Below are 15,608 nucleotides of genomic sequence, written 5' to 3' on the forward strand. Positions count from 1 at the left end.
TCTCTACCCTTCTCTGCCAACTTCCCTTTAAGATCCAGGTTTTCTTTCTCGATGTCCCTGACATCGACCTTACTCATTCGGTTCCTTTCCTCTAAATCTGTCCGGAGCGTCCTGATGACCTCCTCTGCGCCTCGCAACTGTGCCAAGCAGGACACAATCGCCATCGGCTTGCGTGCTTTACCTAAACTCTTTTTGTGTATTTGAGAGAGGTTCTCCCACCAAGTATGACCTATACTTCCGGGACCTGTCTCCTCATTTGCACAAAACTCTTTCCAAAGGGGCCATCCCTTTCCCTGCAGATATTTGCGGAGTTCCAGCTCCCACGTGGGACACTGGCCTACCCTGCTACTGCTGCTGGTCGCTGCGACCACAAACTTTGCTGGATCCATCAGACGTTCCATTGCCTGCATGGCCATTTCCTCTGACTCTCTTTTTATAATTTGGAACAGGGGGTTGTTGGGGTGGTGTTTTGAGAAAAGGGTACGGCTTACGCTATTTTCCGATCACAAAACTACCGAAAGTTTGTCGCAACAAAAAGCTTTCAGTTTTACCTTACAGCCCTGTTAGTACGCATGCACTAAACACACTTCCGAATTTCGCTTATTATTTTGAACACCTTGAATACTTGTGATCTCTTTCTTTCTCTGCAATTTGGAGTTCTGATTCAAATTTCAGGGTCCTGGACACTGTGGTGTTTCCACTTACAACAGGGTCCCGGCGGATGTCGCCACTAAATGTTGCACGAAACACAGGTCCTCAAGGGTTCAAACGAATAAAAGCTATACACCGATTAGTCAAGTTCAAACGATCAATATTTATTATACAGTTAATAATAAATACTCATGCACACACACTAAGAGACTAAGCTACAACTAAACATAAGCAAACAGAATACTTATCTAACAGGAACAGGCAAGGTCAGAGAACGAGGCCTTCGTCCTGGTTTTGTCTGCAGCCTTCAGCAAGCGTTCTGGCACTTGGGAGTCTAGTGGGCTTGGATCGCGTAGCGAGCGTTGAACTTACGGTTTCGGCGGCTGGTGCTCAACGGCTGGAGTCAGGATACCAGGTGTCAGTCGGAGCCGGAGCACGGGTTTAACAGACCGGACAACACGAGGTCCCTATCTTTTATAGGGGTTCCGTTGTCCTTCCCTCTTCTCGGGCGGGCTCTACCTATTGGATCAATTTCTTATCGATGCTGGATTAATTCCCCAATGCGAGGGGGTCTCCGTGATGGAGGGGGCGTTTCTTATGTCCTTTTGTTTGGAGGTTTCTGGTGCCTCGATGTCTGGGTCTTGATTGGAATGTGTCCATTCAGAACCAAATGTATCTATTGTGTGGGTGTTCAAGTCTGATGGCCTCATTAGCATGCAAAGCGTTTTGCCATTTGCACCTAGCTAAGGTCTTTTCACCTGAGCCCAAACTGGTTTCTGCTGCTGCAGAATGCAAACTGCTCTTTGCAGACTGCTGTTCTGGCTGAACTGTCTGTTTCTCAGCAGCCTTCCATTTTAGTTTGGCTCAGTGTCCATTTTGCGTGGCCAGCATGGCTACACATTTTAGTTCAACCTTTTGTCTTTTACCTGCAGTGATGCCTCAATACTGTAGCTAACGAGGTACAGGTACAATTAACAGTAGTGTAAGAAACTGAATAGTTGTCAGTTATTTAAATAATGGATTATATGAAGATAAAACTTATTTTTATTCTTCCATGAGGTATGAATATTGCTGGCAAGGCCAGTTTTGTTGCCCATCGCTAATTCCCCTTGCAGCTTTTTGAACCATGTTGTCTATATGGTACAGGTACACTCATAGTGTTGTTAGGAAGGGCATTCCAGGATTTTGACACAGCAAACGCAAAGGAACAGCGATATAGTTCCAAGTCAAGATAGTGTTTGACTTGGAGGGAAACTTACAAATTAAACTTGCATTTGCTGTCTTTTCCTTCTAGGTGGTAGAGGTCACATGTTTAGAAGGTGCTGTTCAAGGAACCTTGGTGTAGGAGGGAAATTAATGTGAGGATTAGTTGCCCGCTTAGAGAATACATTAATATGTCGGGTAAATGTACCAAGATACTGCTTAGGAACATTTGGCCTTATTTAGCTGACAAGTTGTTTTTAGCCAAGGGCAAGACTACATTTGTTTAATATAAACATGGCCAGCCAGATGCTGTTTTCTTCTAGAGCTATATTCAGACTATAAAGATATGGGGCGCGATTCTCCGCCCCCCACGCCGGGTGGGAGAATAGCGGAAGGGCCTCCTGACTTTTATCACGCCCTCCCGCTATTCTCCCCCCTATTCTCCCCCCCCCCCCCCACGCCCGACCCACGCCACGAATCGCCGCTCGCTGTTTTTTTACGGTGAGCGGCGATTCTCCGGGGCCGATGGGCCGAGCGGCCGGGGCTTTGTGCCCATTTCAACACGGCAGCAAACACACCTGCTCGCTGCCGTCGTGAAACGGGCGGCAGATGCCCGTTTGGGGCATCTGGGAGCCCGATTGGCACGGCAGTACCACGGCCGTGCCAAGGGGGGCATAGGCCCGCGATCGGTGCCCACCGATCGCGGGCCGTGCGTCGGTAACGGACGCACTCTTTTCCCTCCACCGCCCCGCAAGATAAAGCCGCCACGTCTTGCGGCTGAGGGGAAAGACGGCAACGGAAAGACGGCTGACGTCATCGGCCGCGTCAGCCGGCGTGACGCGCGGCCTTGACTACCGTCGTCAAGGCCGCGGCGCTGTGACGCACATGGCAGCGCTCCTAGCCCTGCCCGGGGGGAGAATCTGCCCCGGAAGTGGGCGTGAAGGCTGCCGTGGGTCACGGCCTGTCCCACGGCAGCCTTTACGATTCTCTGCATTTGCGGAGAATCTTGCCCATGCTTTCTTCTGTCTAATCTCAGAATGCTGTGGAATGGCAATTAGCCACTGCAGCCTCTCCACGATATTATGTTAATAAAATTTGTGAAACAAAGCTCGAAGCCTCTGTCTATTATTATTTCCACAACAATTGGTGAGTTACTGCAGTGCACCTTATATATAGTACACATTGTGTGTTGGTGGTGGAGGAAGTCAATGTTTAAAGTTGATTAATTTACCCATTTCGCTAAACATGTTCATGGATTATGAGTGCTAATCACTCACTACAGTGGAACTATTTTGCAGTGGGACCACAGTATAACATGGTTCATGTGGTTCATATCTTGAGACCATGTTATAGGTGAGATTGTGATATAACAAAATCCTTTCACAAGTGCTCAGCCAGAATAATAAACAAAATTAAAACAATCAATTCAAATAAATTACATTTTTTTCCTCTAGTAACAGAAATGTGAATATATATATATACACACAATCGGTCATTATTGAACAGATGAACAATCAATGTTGAATAAATCAGGATTTTAAAAAAAAAACAATTTACACTTAGTCCTCGACTCTGCCTTTGCCAGATGTAAGACATTCTGTACCTGTCACACTTGGAAGAGATTTTCCATTGGCTTCCAACTATCTTGGTGATGCTTCTTGGTAGCAGGTAACTGGGATGATGGCAGTGGCTCTGTCTTAGCATCATCACCTTCAGTTTGCTGAATCCTTGACAATTTGGATGTCACATTCACCAATATTTCAGCATGTCATAATCTTGCTTTCTGGGTAGCATCTTGAGTGTCAACATTCAACCATGTATTCTGGTGTCAGTATCTAATTTGGCTCCAAGTACGGACCTGACGTTGTTTAGCTCATAACTATTAAAGTCCACAACACCCTTCCTGCAAGCATGCACTGCTTATGATGTTTATCCTTATTATTTTACCCCTTTCCATCTGTATGTGTTTGTTTGTCTTGTGTGGGTAGAGGGTGGGGCAATAAAAAGGGAGGGACAGTAGGTTAGCTGCTGTTATTCTGTGGTAATTACTGCATATTTCATCTTTATTCCTGTTACAAATAAAGTAATGGTGTTTCAACTTACAAACCTGGTGACTGTAAATTATTGGGCAGCCAAGAGCCAAAGATTTCGGGAATTTTTATACAAATTATTGGTTAAATCACTTGTGTTGGGACTCCAGGGTCCTGCGGGCTGGAATTTACTGTGGACTGGCCCAGGGTGTCGTAACACATGGTAGGTTCAGAAAAAATGTTCCCAATTGTGGGGGAGTCCAGAACTAGGGGTGGTAGTTTGAGGATAATGGGTAAACCTTTTAGGGCTGAGATTAGAAGAAATATCTTAACCTGAGTGGTGAATCTGTGGAATTCACAACCACAGAGAGTAATTGAGGCAAATTGTTGTGTGATTTCAAGAAATAGTTCAATATAGCTCTTGGGGCTAAAGGGATATGGGGGGAAGGCGGGATCAGGGTATTGAATTTGATTATCAGCCAGGATCATAATGAAAGACGGAACAGGCTCGAAGGGCCGAATTGCCGATTCCTGCTTCTAGTTTCTATGTATTTTGGGTTTTCTTTTCTGCATGGCCATCTACATGCATCTTGATTGACGCCCTTCACAACATCTTTAAGCCACTCAGAAAGCATTGATCTAAACATTTCCAGTGCTTGTGAAATGGATGCCTGTTACTGCCTTCATTCATGTGAGCAATGTTTTTCAATTTCTCAGCAATGGTGTAAGATTTCATCTTTGATATTTCAGTACACTTGGGTCAGAATTTTTCGAATGGTGGGGGTTCCCATCTCGTCACCTAAAAGATAAGCAGGGAATACATCTCTGTCAATATTGATAGAATCATAGAATTTACAGTGTAGAAGGAGGCCATTCAGCCCATTAAGTTTGCACCGGCCCTTACAAAGAGCACCCTACTGAAACCCACATATCTACCCTATCCCCGTAATCCTCACTAACATTTTTTGGACACTAAGGGCAATTTAGCATGGCCAATCCACCTAACCTGCACATCTTTGGACTGTGGGAGGAAACCGGAGCACCCGGAAGAAACCCACGCACACACGGGGAGAACATGCAGACTCCGCGCAGACAGTGACCCAAGCCAGGAATCGAACCTGGGACCCCGGAGCTGTGAAGCAACTGTGCTAACCACTATGCTACCATGCTGCACCCTATTGGTAGCCACATAGCCATTCGCCACACTTGGCTGGAGACAGGATCTCTGCCCCTCACTCAGGACGAGGTCCTGCCTCAGCCAGATGTTGGCCAATTTGATTACTGGCAGCTCTGTACCCCGAGATGTGCCACCAGGAGAGCTGCCTGCTGCTGGGACTGCAGACAGTCGTCCGATTCTAAATGCCAGGAGTCCATGACAAAGATTGGTCTGGATGTCTTTCAGCAGGTAAAAGAGGGAAAGCCCCGTGAGTGGAGGGAGGGATGGAGTAGGCAAGGGGTGGCAGAGATTGCATTGGAAAGTCCAGTGTGGGCTGGGACACCTAAAGAGGTGGGGCAAACCACATCAGGGATGGGCAGGACAGCAGCAGGAAGGTCACCTGGAGAATTTTACTGGCCACCTGCAAACCCATTGGTCGAGTCCTGTAAATTTCCGCCCATGATTTTTCGTTCTTGTTGTAAGGTATCAGTGCAAATTTGACCGGTATTTATGCATAGAGTTAGTCATGAGGCTGCCAGTTCATTGACTGAATCGTTTATGTTTTAATGTTCCGAATAGATTCTGAAATAGAACATAGAACATAGAACAGTACAGCACAGAACAGGCCCTTCGGCCCTCGATGTTGTGCCGAACAATGATCACCCTACTTTAAACCCACATAACCCGTATACCCGTAATCCAACAATCCCCATTAACCTTACACTACGGGCAATTTAGCATGGCCAATCCACCTAACCCGCACACCTTTGGACTGTGGGAGGAAACCGGAGCACCCGGAGGAAACCCACGCACACACAGGGAGGATGTGCAGACTCCACACAGACAGTGACCCAGCTGGGAATCGAACCTGGGACCCTGGAGCTGTGAAGCATTGATGCTAACCACCATGCTACTGTGAGGCCCCAAATGCTAAGGTTGAGGCCCAAGTCAGAGTTATAGAGTTGTGTACTAACGCCGTACTGTGTTGTAGTGGAGTGCCAGTGTATTTCTCCATGTTTTCTGACCTTAATAACATAAATTATCAAAATTAATGTTATCATTAAAAGCATTAACTATCTATGGATGGTTTATTGCAGGACCACATGACCTGACATCTCACTAATTTCATGCCGGTCTTCTTTGCAATGCAGGAAAATAAATTAAAACAAATATCTTAGCTCTTCTGTAAGGGTTCTTCCTGTTTGTTCCTGTTTATTCCCTTATTTTCCCATTCTTTTATTTTTGCCATTACATTTTTTGATCAATGGATGTTTAACGGACCTCCAACATTAAGGCACGGAGCCTGTGTCTTTAATTCAAACAGAAGAATCCAGAAGATTATGTTGTTTTAGATGGGTGAAAGGAGCGTGGCTGACATCAGTAATGACTTGGTTTGATTGATTTGGATCATGGCCAATGAATTGGCTCAAAAGCTGTGCTCTGCCCAGTAACCGGTCATCCAGAGTCACAAAGTTCAAGTTTGGTTTCACTATTGATTCTGCAGCTTGGTTGGAGGGTTCCAATTGACTCTAATCTAAAAGATCCAGTGAAGCTCACTCCACAAGGAACTGGGAGGGCTGATTCTCCAGCAAGACTGGGTGTTATTATCTTGAGACTGCAAAGGTTTGAAGTCAAACCCCGAGCTAAAAGCAAGGATTGATGTCGAATAAACTGTTCATACAGCAAGATATAGGTCTGGGTGTGAACCTTAACCTGAAGGCCCAGTTTTAGAAGTACGTCTCTCCAGAAAGCCTACTGCCTGCAAGTGTTGTATTGAATGAATGACTTAGCAAGGAAGACCAATACCATCTGCAAACTGAGGAATTTGATCAACCAGCATGCTGTGAGGAAAGCGTGCTAAAGAACCATCGTTTGAAGCAGACTCTTAACTTTTGACCTCTATCCTTACTATTTTTACCCTTTCCTTCCCCCCTCTGCGTTTGTCTGTCTTGTGTGTGTAAGTAGAGGGTGGACAGTTAAAAGGGGGTTCTAGGTTAGCTTGTTGTTATCCAATTGTAATTACTACATATTTCATCATTTTTCTGGCTATAAATACATTCATTGTGTTTCAAAATACAAACCTAGTGACTGTAATTATTGGACAGCTAAGGGTCAAAGACTTTGGGTATTTTTATAAGAATTATTGGTTAATTCAATTGTGTTGTGACTTTAGGACGAGTGGGGCTGGCATTTACTGTGCACTTGCCCAGGGTGTCACACATCCCAGTGGCAATATGAGATGAGGGTAAACATCTGTTGACATCACTAAAGAAGGACAGCACTTACATCAACCTCCTCCTTTACTATTTTACATGTGTGCTGATGTTTGCCGCATGGCTGCAAGCTTTGTTCCTACAGACACTGTTGGGATGCGCGGACCCTGTGTTTTTGTGATGTGGCTGAATGAGTCGGTATCATATAAATTCTGGGGCAACAGCTCCCTGAGCCTTTAGTGGGTGTCTTTTTTGTGCTATGGAATAAACATCTTTGTTAATTAACTTTTCTGTCTCCCCTTTGTCATTTACTTCACTCTCCCAAGCGGCGATTCTTCATGTCAGTCTGGAGTGAACAGCAGGCTATTTGTCCGATTCTTGGTCAGGATGCATTCTCATCAGGGGAAGAATAATCAGGTGGGAATCAAGAAAATTGTTCTCCATTTTTAGCTACACATCGGGAATAGTAACCCAGAGGCTGAGGGCGGGATTCTCTGGCCTCCCCGCTGGGCAGCACGCTGTTCACCGGCAATGGGATCATCTGGTCCTGCCACTGTGAATGGGATTTCCCACTGAATCCACCCCATGCCGTCATGAAACCCGTGGCGGGGGTGCAGTGGAACGGACTTTCAGACCTTTTTTCCCGACTTTTCTCGGACTTTAGGGGATAGATCGGTGCAGTGGACAATATTAAGAAGGATTCCCTCTCCGATGTATGGCTAATTGGACTAGAAGTGGCCGTGTGAAAAGACTCAGCCCTGATAGAGTGAGGCAGTCGGAGCTGGTATCGCGGCGCAGCATAGTGGAGGGTCAGGACCAGGGAGCGGTGGCTCAGTGATCCAAGGAGCAGCAGATGAAGTTCTTTAAGGACTGTTTCGCTGAGCTGAAAAAGGAAATGTTGGACCCGATCAAGGCTGCGGTTGATCAAATGGTATTGAATCAGGCGGCCCAAGGGAAAGCGATACAAAAAATTGAGCAGAGGTTATCTAGCCAGGAGGACTACCTAACCGTGCTGGAGCACAAGGTGGAGGTGTTAGATGAGCACCAAAGAGAATGCAGGAGAAGCTGGAGGACCTGGAGAACAGGTCCAGGAGGCAGAACTTAAGGATTGTTGGCCTCCCTGAAGGAATTGAGGGGTCGAACGCGGGAGCATATGTTGCAGGCATGTTGGAGACGCTGATGGGGTCCTGGGCATTTTCTCGGCCCCTGGAAGTGGATGGAGCGCATAGAGCCCTCGCAAGGAAGCCTAAGGTGAATGACCCGCCGAGGGCCATGGTGATGCTTTTCCACCACTTTTCGGACAAAGAACTTGTTTTATGATGGGCCAAGAAAGAGCGGAGCAGCAGATGGGAGAACAGCGAGGTGCGCATCTATCAGGACCTGGGAGCGGAGCTGGCCAAGAGACATGCTGAGTTCAATCGGGTGAAGGCGATCCTCTTCAGGATGGGGGTGAAATTCGGGTTGCTGTATCCAGCGCGGTTGTGGGTTACGCACGAAGACCGGCATCTTTACTTTGAGACACTGGACGATGTATGGACATTTATCAAAGAAAAGAAGTTATAAGCGTCTTAAAGGACATTTAAGTCTCAAAGAAGTTATGTGACGGTGGTTCGTAATCTTTGTAATTTTTCTTATCGGTTCAAATAAGATTGTATGTAGTTTTGGGTTAAGTGTTAAGCTGGGGTGGTGGTTTGTGGGTGCTTTGTTTTGCAGGGATTTGATGCGGAGGGGGGGAGGGGGCCCTGAAGTTGGCGCACTCGGTGGGAGGTTGGGCCCTGTTTCAAGCGATTGTTTCTTCATTGGTTTATGCTAATTTCTTTTTACTTGAGGTTGTTTACTTACTGGGGAATGCAATGTTGTTAAATGGTTTATTCATGTCGGGAGAGGGGTTTGAACAATAGGGAGTCAGACTGTTTGGCACCAGGGGCGGGAGGTTGTCGGGGTCAGCATGGTTCAGCTGACTCTCGGAAGCGAGGTGGGGGATGAGCATGTGTTAAGTCGGTGCTTGACCTGGGGGATCAGGTTTCGGGTGCTGTTGTGGGGGGGGGGGGGGGGGGGGGGGGAGAGACTGCTTTGCTGACATGGGAGGAACTATCATCGGGGAACAAATGGAAGGTTGGGGCGGCTGCTGCTTGTGGGGGAGCTCGGGGAAACGGGGGCCGCGGGCTCGGGGCTGGCCGAAAAAAGGTTATGGCTAGTCGGCTGGGGGGGGGGGGGGGGGGGGTCGGCAGGCCCCGTCCAGGCTGATTCCGTGGAATGTGAGAGGTTTGAATGGGCCAGTTAAAAGGGATGAAGGCAGACTTAGCAACGCTTCAGGAGACACATCTAAATATTATTGACCAGACGAGATTGAGAAAGGGGTGGGTTGGTCAGGTGTTCCACTCGGGGCTGGACTCAAAGACCAGGGGGATAGCGATATTGATTAGTAAGCGGGTGGCATTTGAGGCTGGAAGAATTGTGGATGATAAGGGGGATAGATATATAATGGTGAGTGGGAAGTTGGAGGGTGTACGGGTGGTGCTTGTGAACGTATATGCGCCAAACTGGGACGATGTGGGATTTATGAGGCGGGTGTTAGGCAAGATCCCGGATTTGGAGTCTCACGGCCTGATCGTGGCGGGGGACTTTAACACGGTCATTGATCCCGATTTGGACCGGTCAAAATCCAGGACTGGAAGGAGGCCTGCCGTGGCGAAAGAGTTGAGGGGTTTTATGCAGCAGATGGGGGGTGCAGACCCGTGGAGATTCGAGTGGCCAGGGCGAAGGAGTTTTCGTTTTATTCTCATGTCCATAAAGTTTACTCTCGTATTGATTTTTTTGTTCTAAGCAGGGCACTATTTCCGAAGGTGGCGGGGACAGAATATTCGGCGATTGCAGTCTCTGATCATGCCCCACATTGGGTGGATTTGCGGTTGAGTGAGGAGAGAGGGCAATGCCCGTTGTGGAGATTAGATGTGGGGTTGTTAGCGGATGAAGCGGTCTGCGGGCAGGTGAATAAGTCCATCCAGAATTACCTGGAAGCAAATGATACGGGAGAGGCATCAGCAGCGGTGGTTTGGGAGGCTCTGAAGGCAGTTGTAAGAGGGGAACTAATTTTGATTCGGTCCCATGCAGAAAAGGTGGAACGAGCAGAGAGGGAGAGATTAGTGGATGAGATACTTCGAGTGGATAGGAGATATGCGGAGGCCCCAGACGCTGGACTCCTGAGGGAGTGGCGTAAGCTACAGGCAGAGTTTGACTTGTTGACCACGGGGAGAGCGGTGGAGCTGCTGAGGAGGGCAAGGGGGGCGGTCTACGAATATGGGGAAAAGGCGAGCAGGAACTTCGCGCGCCAGTTTAGGAAGAGAGAGGCGGCCAGGGAGATTGGGCGAGTAAGGAACAGGGAGGGTAACATGGTCTTGGACCCAAGGGGGGTGAACAACATTTTAAAATAATTTTATAGCAAATTATAAGAGTCGGAACCCCCGGCTGGGGCAGAAGGGATGAGGCGTTTCCTAGTTCAGTTGAGATTTCCGAGGGTGGAGGAGGACCTGGTGGAGGGACTGGGTGCCCCAATTGAGGCAGAGGAAATTGTTAGAGGACTGGAGGGCATGCAGTCGGGAAAGGCTCCGGGGCCAGACGGTCACTCGGTGTGGTGATATGCATCGCTGTAAATACACAAGGGGTTAATGTAAGTACATGTAGACTAGATAGACACTAGAGGGAGCACCAGAGACATGACACACAGACACTCAACCAATAGGTCAGTAAGATAGGACACGACCAATGGGCATTCACAATACACACAAGAGGTGACACTACCACAGGGGGGCATTACATCAATCCATATATAAAGGACACAGAACACATGATCTTCCTCTTTCCAGTAGAGACACTCAGTGAGTACAGACACAGGGTTGATTCAATATCACACCCACCACGTGGATTGTAGCAGACTGGTTTGTCAGTCTGAGTAGCTATAGAAGGATTAACAGTAGTTAATCCACTAGCCCGGTGGTGGTGGCGGCACTGAGGATCTGGGGGCAATAGAGGAGGTACAAGAAGGTGGAGGGTGCATCGGTCTGGACCCCAATTTGCAATAACCACAGGTTCGCACCAGGCAGGATAAATGGTGGGTTCCGGAGCTGGCAGAGAGCAGGAATTAGATGGATGGGGGATCTATTCATAGGCGGTTTCTGGACGGGCTGGAGTTCCCGATTGGACTGGGCGAGGTGATGCATCGAGTGGGGGCGATGTAGTCAAGGAAGGTCCCGGGTCCAGATGGGTTCCCAGTGGAGTTTTGTGAGAGGTTTGGGTCAGAGCTGGGGACCTGTTAGTGGAGATGTACAATGAGTCAGTGGGGACTTCCCCCCATGCTGTATCAGGCGTCCATCTCGCTAGAATTAAAAAGAAAGACAAAGACCCGAAGCAGTGTGGGTCGTACCACCTGCTATCATTGTTAGATGTGGATGCAAAGCTATTTCCAGAGGTGCAGATCGAGAATTGAATGTCAGGAGTGATAGGGGAGGACCAGCTGGGGGTTGTGAAGAGGCGGCAGCTATCGGCCAATGTTTAGAGGTGATTGAATGTGAGAATAATGACCTCAATGGGTCGGGAGTTTGAGGAGATTGTGTCTATGGATGTGCAGAAGGCGATGGACCATGTGGAGTGGCTGTAATTATTCGAGGTGCTGGGTAGGTTCGGGTTTCGGCAGGGTTTTGTTGACTGGGTGAGATTGGTGAGATTGTTGTCTCGGGCTCCTAAGGTGAGTGTGTGGACCAATAGTGTCAATTTGGCGTATTTCGGTTGCACTGGAGAACATGGCAGGGGTGCCCACTCTCCCCTTTGCTCTTTGCCCTCGCAATTGAACCGTTGTCTATAGCACTTCGGGCTTCGAGCGGGGTGGTAGGGAGTTTGAGGGGGGTCACCCAGTTCCTTTATACGCTGATGACCTCCTGTTATATATTGCAAACCCAGTTGAAAGTTTTGACAGGATTATGAGAATCTTGGGGAAGTTCAGTCTTTTTTCTCGGGAATAAGCTGGAAGGGTCCAGATGGTAAAGATGACGATGCTGCCAAAAGTTTTGTTAGTGTTTCAGAATCAAGTGTCTTTTTAGTAGGGTGAATAAGATGATACTGGAGTTCTGTGTGGCTGGGTAAGGGTTCCCGGCAAGGAGGGTGTTTCTGGAAAGGGACAGTCCGGGGGGGTTTGCGCTGCCGAATCTGCAGAACTAATATTGGGAAGCGGACATAGCATGTTTGGAAGTGGGCGGTAGAGGGGAAGTCAGCGTGGGGCCAGATGGAGGAAGCTTTGTGTAAAGGGACCAGTCTGAGGGCTCTATTGTTGGCACCTCTTCCGCTCTCGCTGGCCAGGTACGCCACGAGCCCCGGGGTGGTGATCAGCATTGAGGGTGTGGAATCGAAGTTGGCAGCACTGTAGGGTGGAAGGCATCTCCCTGTGGGCGCTGATTTGTGTTAACCACAGGTTTGTTCCGGCAGGGCTGAATGTGAGGTTTCAGAGATGGGGGAGGTTGAGGATAGAGTACTTCAGGACATGTTTGTAGGGGTAAGTTCACTGAGTTGGAGGAGCTTGAGGAGGTGTACTTGCTGGCAAAGGGGAATGAGTTCATGTAGCTACAGGCGAGGAACTTCTTGAGGAAGGAGTTGGGTATGTTCCCTGTGGTAAACCACTGTTGCACCTATATTAGGTGATGTATGGTACGACATGTACTACAGGTACGTCGGTATGTCCCTGCCTGCTGGCTCCACCCAGTAGGCAGAGTATAAATGTGTGTGTCCTCCATGCGGCAGCCATTTTGCCAGCTACTGTGGGAGGCTACACATCTTAGAGCAATAAAGCCTCAGTTGTATCCAACTCTCGTCTTTGTACAATTGATCGTGCATCAGTTTATTGCTCTAAGATTTTCAAAAGATGGACCTCCGTATCAAGCCGGATCGCCTGCAGCTGGATCCGCAATCAAGCGACGCCAAAAGGGACTTTCAGCACTGGCTAGCTTGTTTCGAGGCGTATATCAACTCGGCGCCCAGCGCTATCTCGGAGGCGCAGAAAATGCAGATGTTGTACTCAAGGTTGAACTCCAACGTCTTTCCGCTGATCCAGTACGTGCCAAACTACGCTGAAGCCATGGCGTTTCTCAAAGAAAATTACATCATTCCCGCAGCTGCCACCTCCAGTGCTACAGGACAAGCTGCTCTCCGAGGATGATAGGCAAGGGCAAGGTGTCAGATATATAAGGGGAGCTGATGAAAGGAGGGCACCCCGGTGGAGGAGGTTCAGCGCAAGTGGGAGGAGTTGAGAGGGGCGATGCAAGCTGTGGTGTGAAGTGAGGCTCTGCGGAGGATAAACCCGTCCTGGCCGTGTGCAAGATTGAGTCTCATACAGTTTAAGGTTGTGCATATGGCTCATATGGGCAGCACGGTAGCATAGTGGTTAGCACAGTTGCTTCACAGCTCCAGGGTCCTAGGTTCGAATTTCGGCTTTGGTTACTGGCTGTGCGGAGCACGTTCTCTCCGTGTGTGCGTGGGTTTCCTCCGGGTGTTCCGGTTTCCTCCCACAGTCCAAACTGTTTAGCAAGTCCAATCCACCGGGGTTAGGTGGATTGGACTTGCTAAATTACCGTTAGTGTCCAAAAGGTTGGGTGGGGTTATTGGGTTATGGGGGTAGAGTGGATGTGTGGGCTTGGGTAGGATGTCCTTTCCAAGGGCCGGTCCAGACTCGATGGGCCGAGTGGCCTCCTTCTGCACTGTAAATTCTATGATTCTATGATATGACGGGGCCTCGGATAAGCTGTTTTTTTCTAGGGGTGGAAGATAGGTGTGGGCAGTGTGCAGGGATCCCAGCGAACCATGTCCATATGTTTTGGCCTGTCGGAGGTTGGAGGGGATCTGCAAACAGTTTGCGAATGCAATGCCGAAGATTTTGGGAGTGGAAGTGGCACTGAGCTCATGGGTCGATATTTGAGGTGTCAGCTGGGGAGAGAGTCTGACCTGGTAGCCTTTGACTCCCTGATAGCCCAGAGGTGAATATTGTGCTGGTGGGACTTGGAGCCGCCGAAAGTGGGGCCATGGGTGAACAACTTGTCAGAGTTCCTCCACCTAGAAAAATCAAGTTCGCCATAAAAGAAGCAGAAGAGGGGTTTTCCACTTCTTTAAGGGATTAACCTGTCAGCAGGGGGTGGGGGTTCTTTGTGTTTTGTTTATGTTTTATGGGGGTCTGGGTGTAAAAAGAAGGGTGGAGGAATGGCACGGGGAATTGTGTTAATTGTTTTTGGTTTACTGTTTGTTCATTTCTGTTCTGTATATATTTGAAAATACCTCCAATAAAATATTTAAAAAAAAGAAAATTGTAATTCAAATAGTCTGAATTATTCCTTATCTACCACAAGACAAAATAGCCAAATTGAAAAGAATGCCTCAAGCCCAGCCTCATTCCTTTCTCTATACTATGCAGCCAAGGTCAGGAAACTCTCAGCAATATTGGAATGTAAACAATATTCAAGGGTGGAATTTAAATATAGGTTGCCCAACAAAGTCCAAATCTGGTTTCATTACATTATACCTTACTAGGGGAGGGAGTTGGTTAGCTCAGTTGGCTGGATGGCTCGTTCGTGATGCCTGCAGTGTGGGTTCAATTCCTGTTCTGTCTGAGTTTTTTATGCGACAGAGTTTAGTGCTAGGTCCCTTGCTGTTTATAAAGTACATTAATGATTTAGATGGGAATGTGGGTGTATGATCAATAAGTTTAGACATGACACAAAAACGAAATGGAGATGATGAATGACAGTTATTCTGTTTTCTTGGTGTTGGTTGAGGAAAGACAAAGCCACTGGAAAACGCCATTCTATTCAAATGACGGAATTAGATCTTTAAACTCCACTCCTGCCTTCGGAACAATCAACTGGCCAAAGCTTTTTGTTGCAATTCTGTTTTTAAAACGAGAGAATGATGACGTGGTACATTGGTAAGATAACTGATGCAATTTTCTCAGGATTTAGACACTGCAAGGTCAGGCACAGAGAACAGCTGCTTACTATACTGTTGGGCGGGGTAGGAGCCAGCAATACAGGATCAGAAGGTGGGCAGCTGACTACTACAGCATCAGTTTGGATAGAATGGGAACTGATGGGAAATAGAATGGGAGTCTACACGTCCTCCCCGTGTGTGCGTGGGTTTCCTCCGGGTGCTCCGGTTTCCTCCCACAGTCCAAAGATGTGCGGGTTAGGTGGATTGGCCATGCTAAATTGCCCGTAGTGTACTTAAAAGTAAGATTAAGGGGGGGGGGGGGGTTGTTGGGTTACGGGTATAGAGTGGATACGTGGGTTTGAGTAGGGTTATCATTGCTCGGCACAACATTGA

At 48.0% G+C, this 15,608-nt stretch overlaps 1 protein-coding gene across 1 annotated transcript in view; it reads right to left on the reverse strand.

Annotated features, from left to right (window-relative positions):
- socs2 (suppressor of cytokine signaling 2) overlaps positions 1-15,608 on the reverse strand; it is a 106,950-nt gene that overhangs the window by 90,198 nt on the left and 1,144 nt on the right. The window contains exon 2 of the mRNA XM_038810958.1: positions 3,458-4,683. The gene's annotated coding sequence lies outside the window, so the exon portion shown is untranslated. The remainder of the gene's footprint in view (positions 1-3,457; positions 4,684-15,608) is intronic.

This window comes from Scyliorhinus canicula, chromosome 11 (genome assembly GCF_902713615.1).
Source record: "Scyliorhinus canicula chromosome 11, sScyCan1.1, whole genome shotgun sequence".
NCBI classification, from domain to species: Eukaryota; Metazoa; Chordata; class Chondrichthyes; order Carcharhiniformes; family Scyliorhinidae; genus Scyliorhinus; species Scyliorhinus canicula.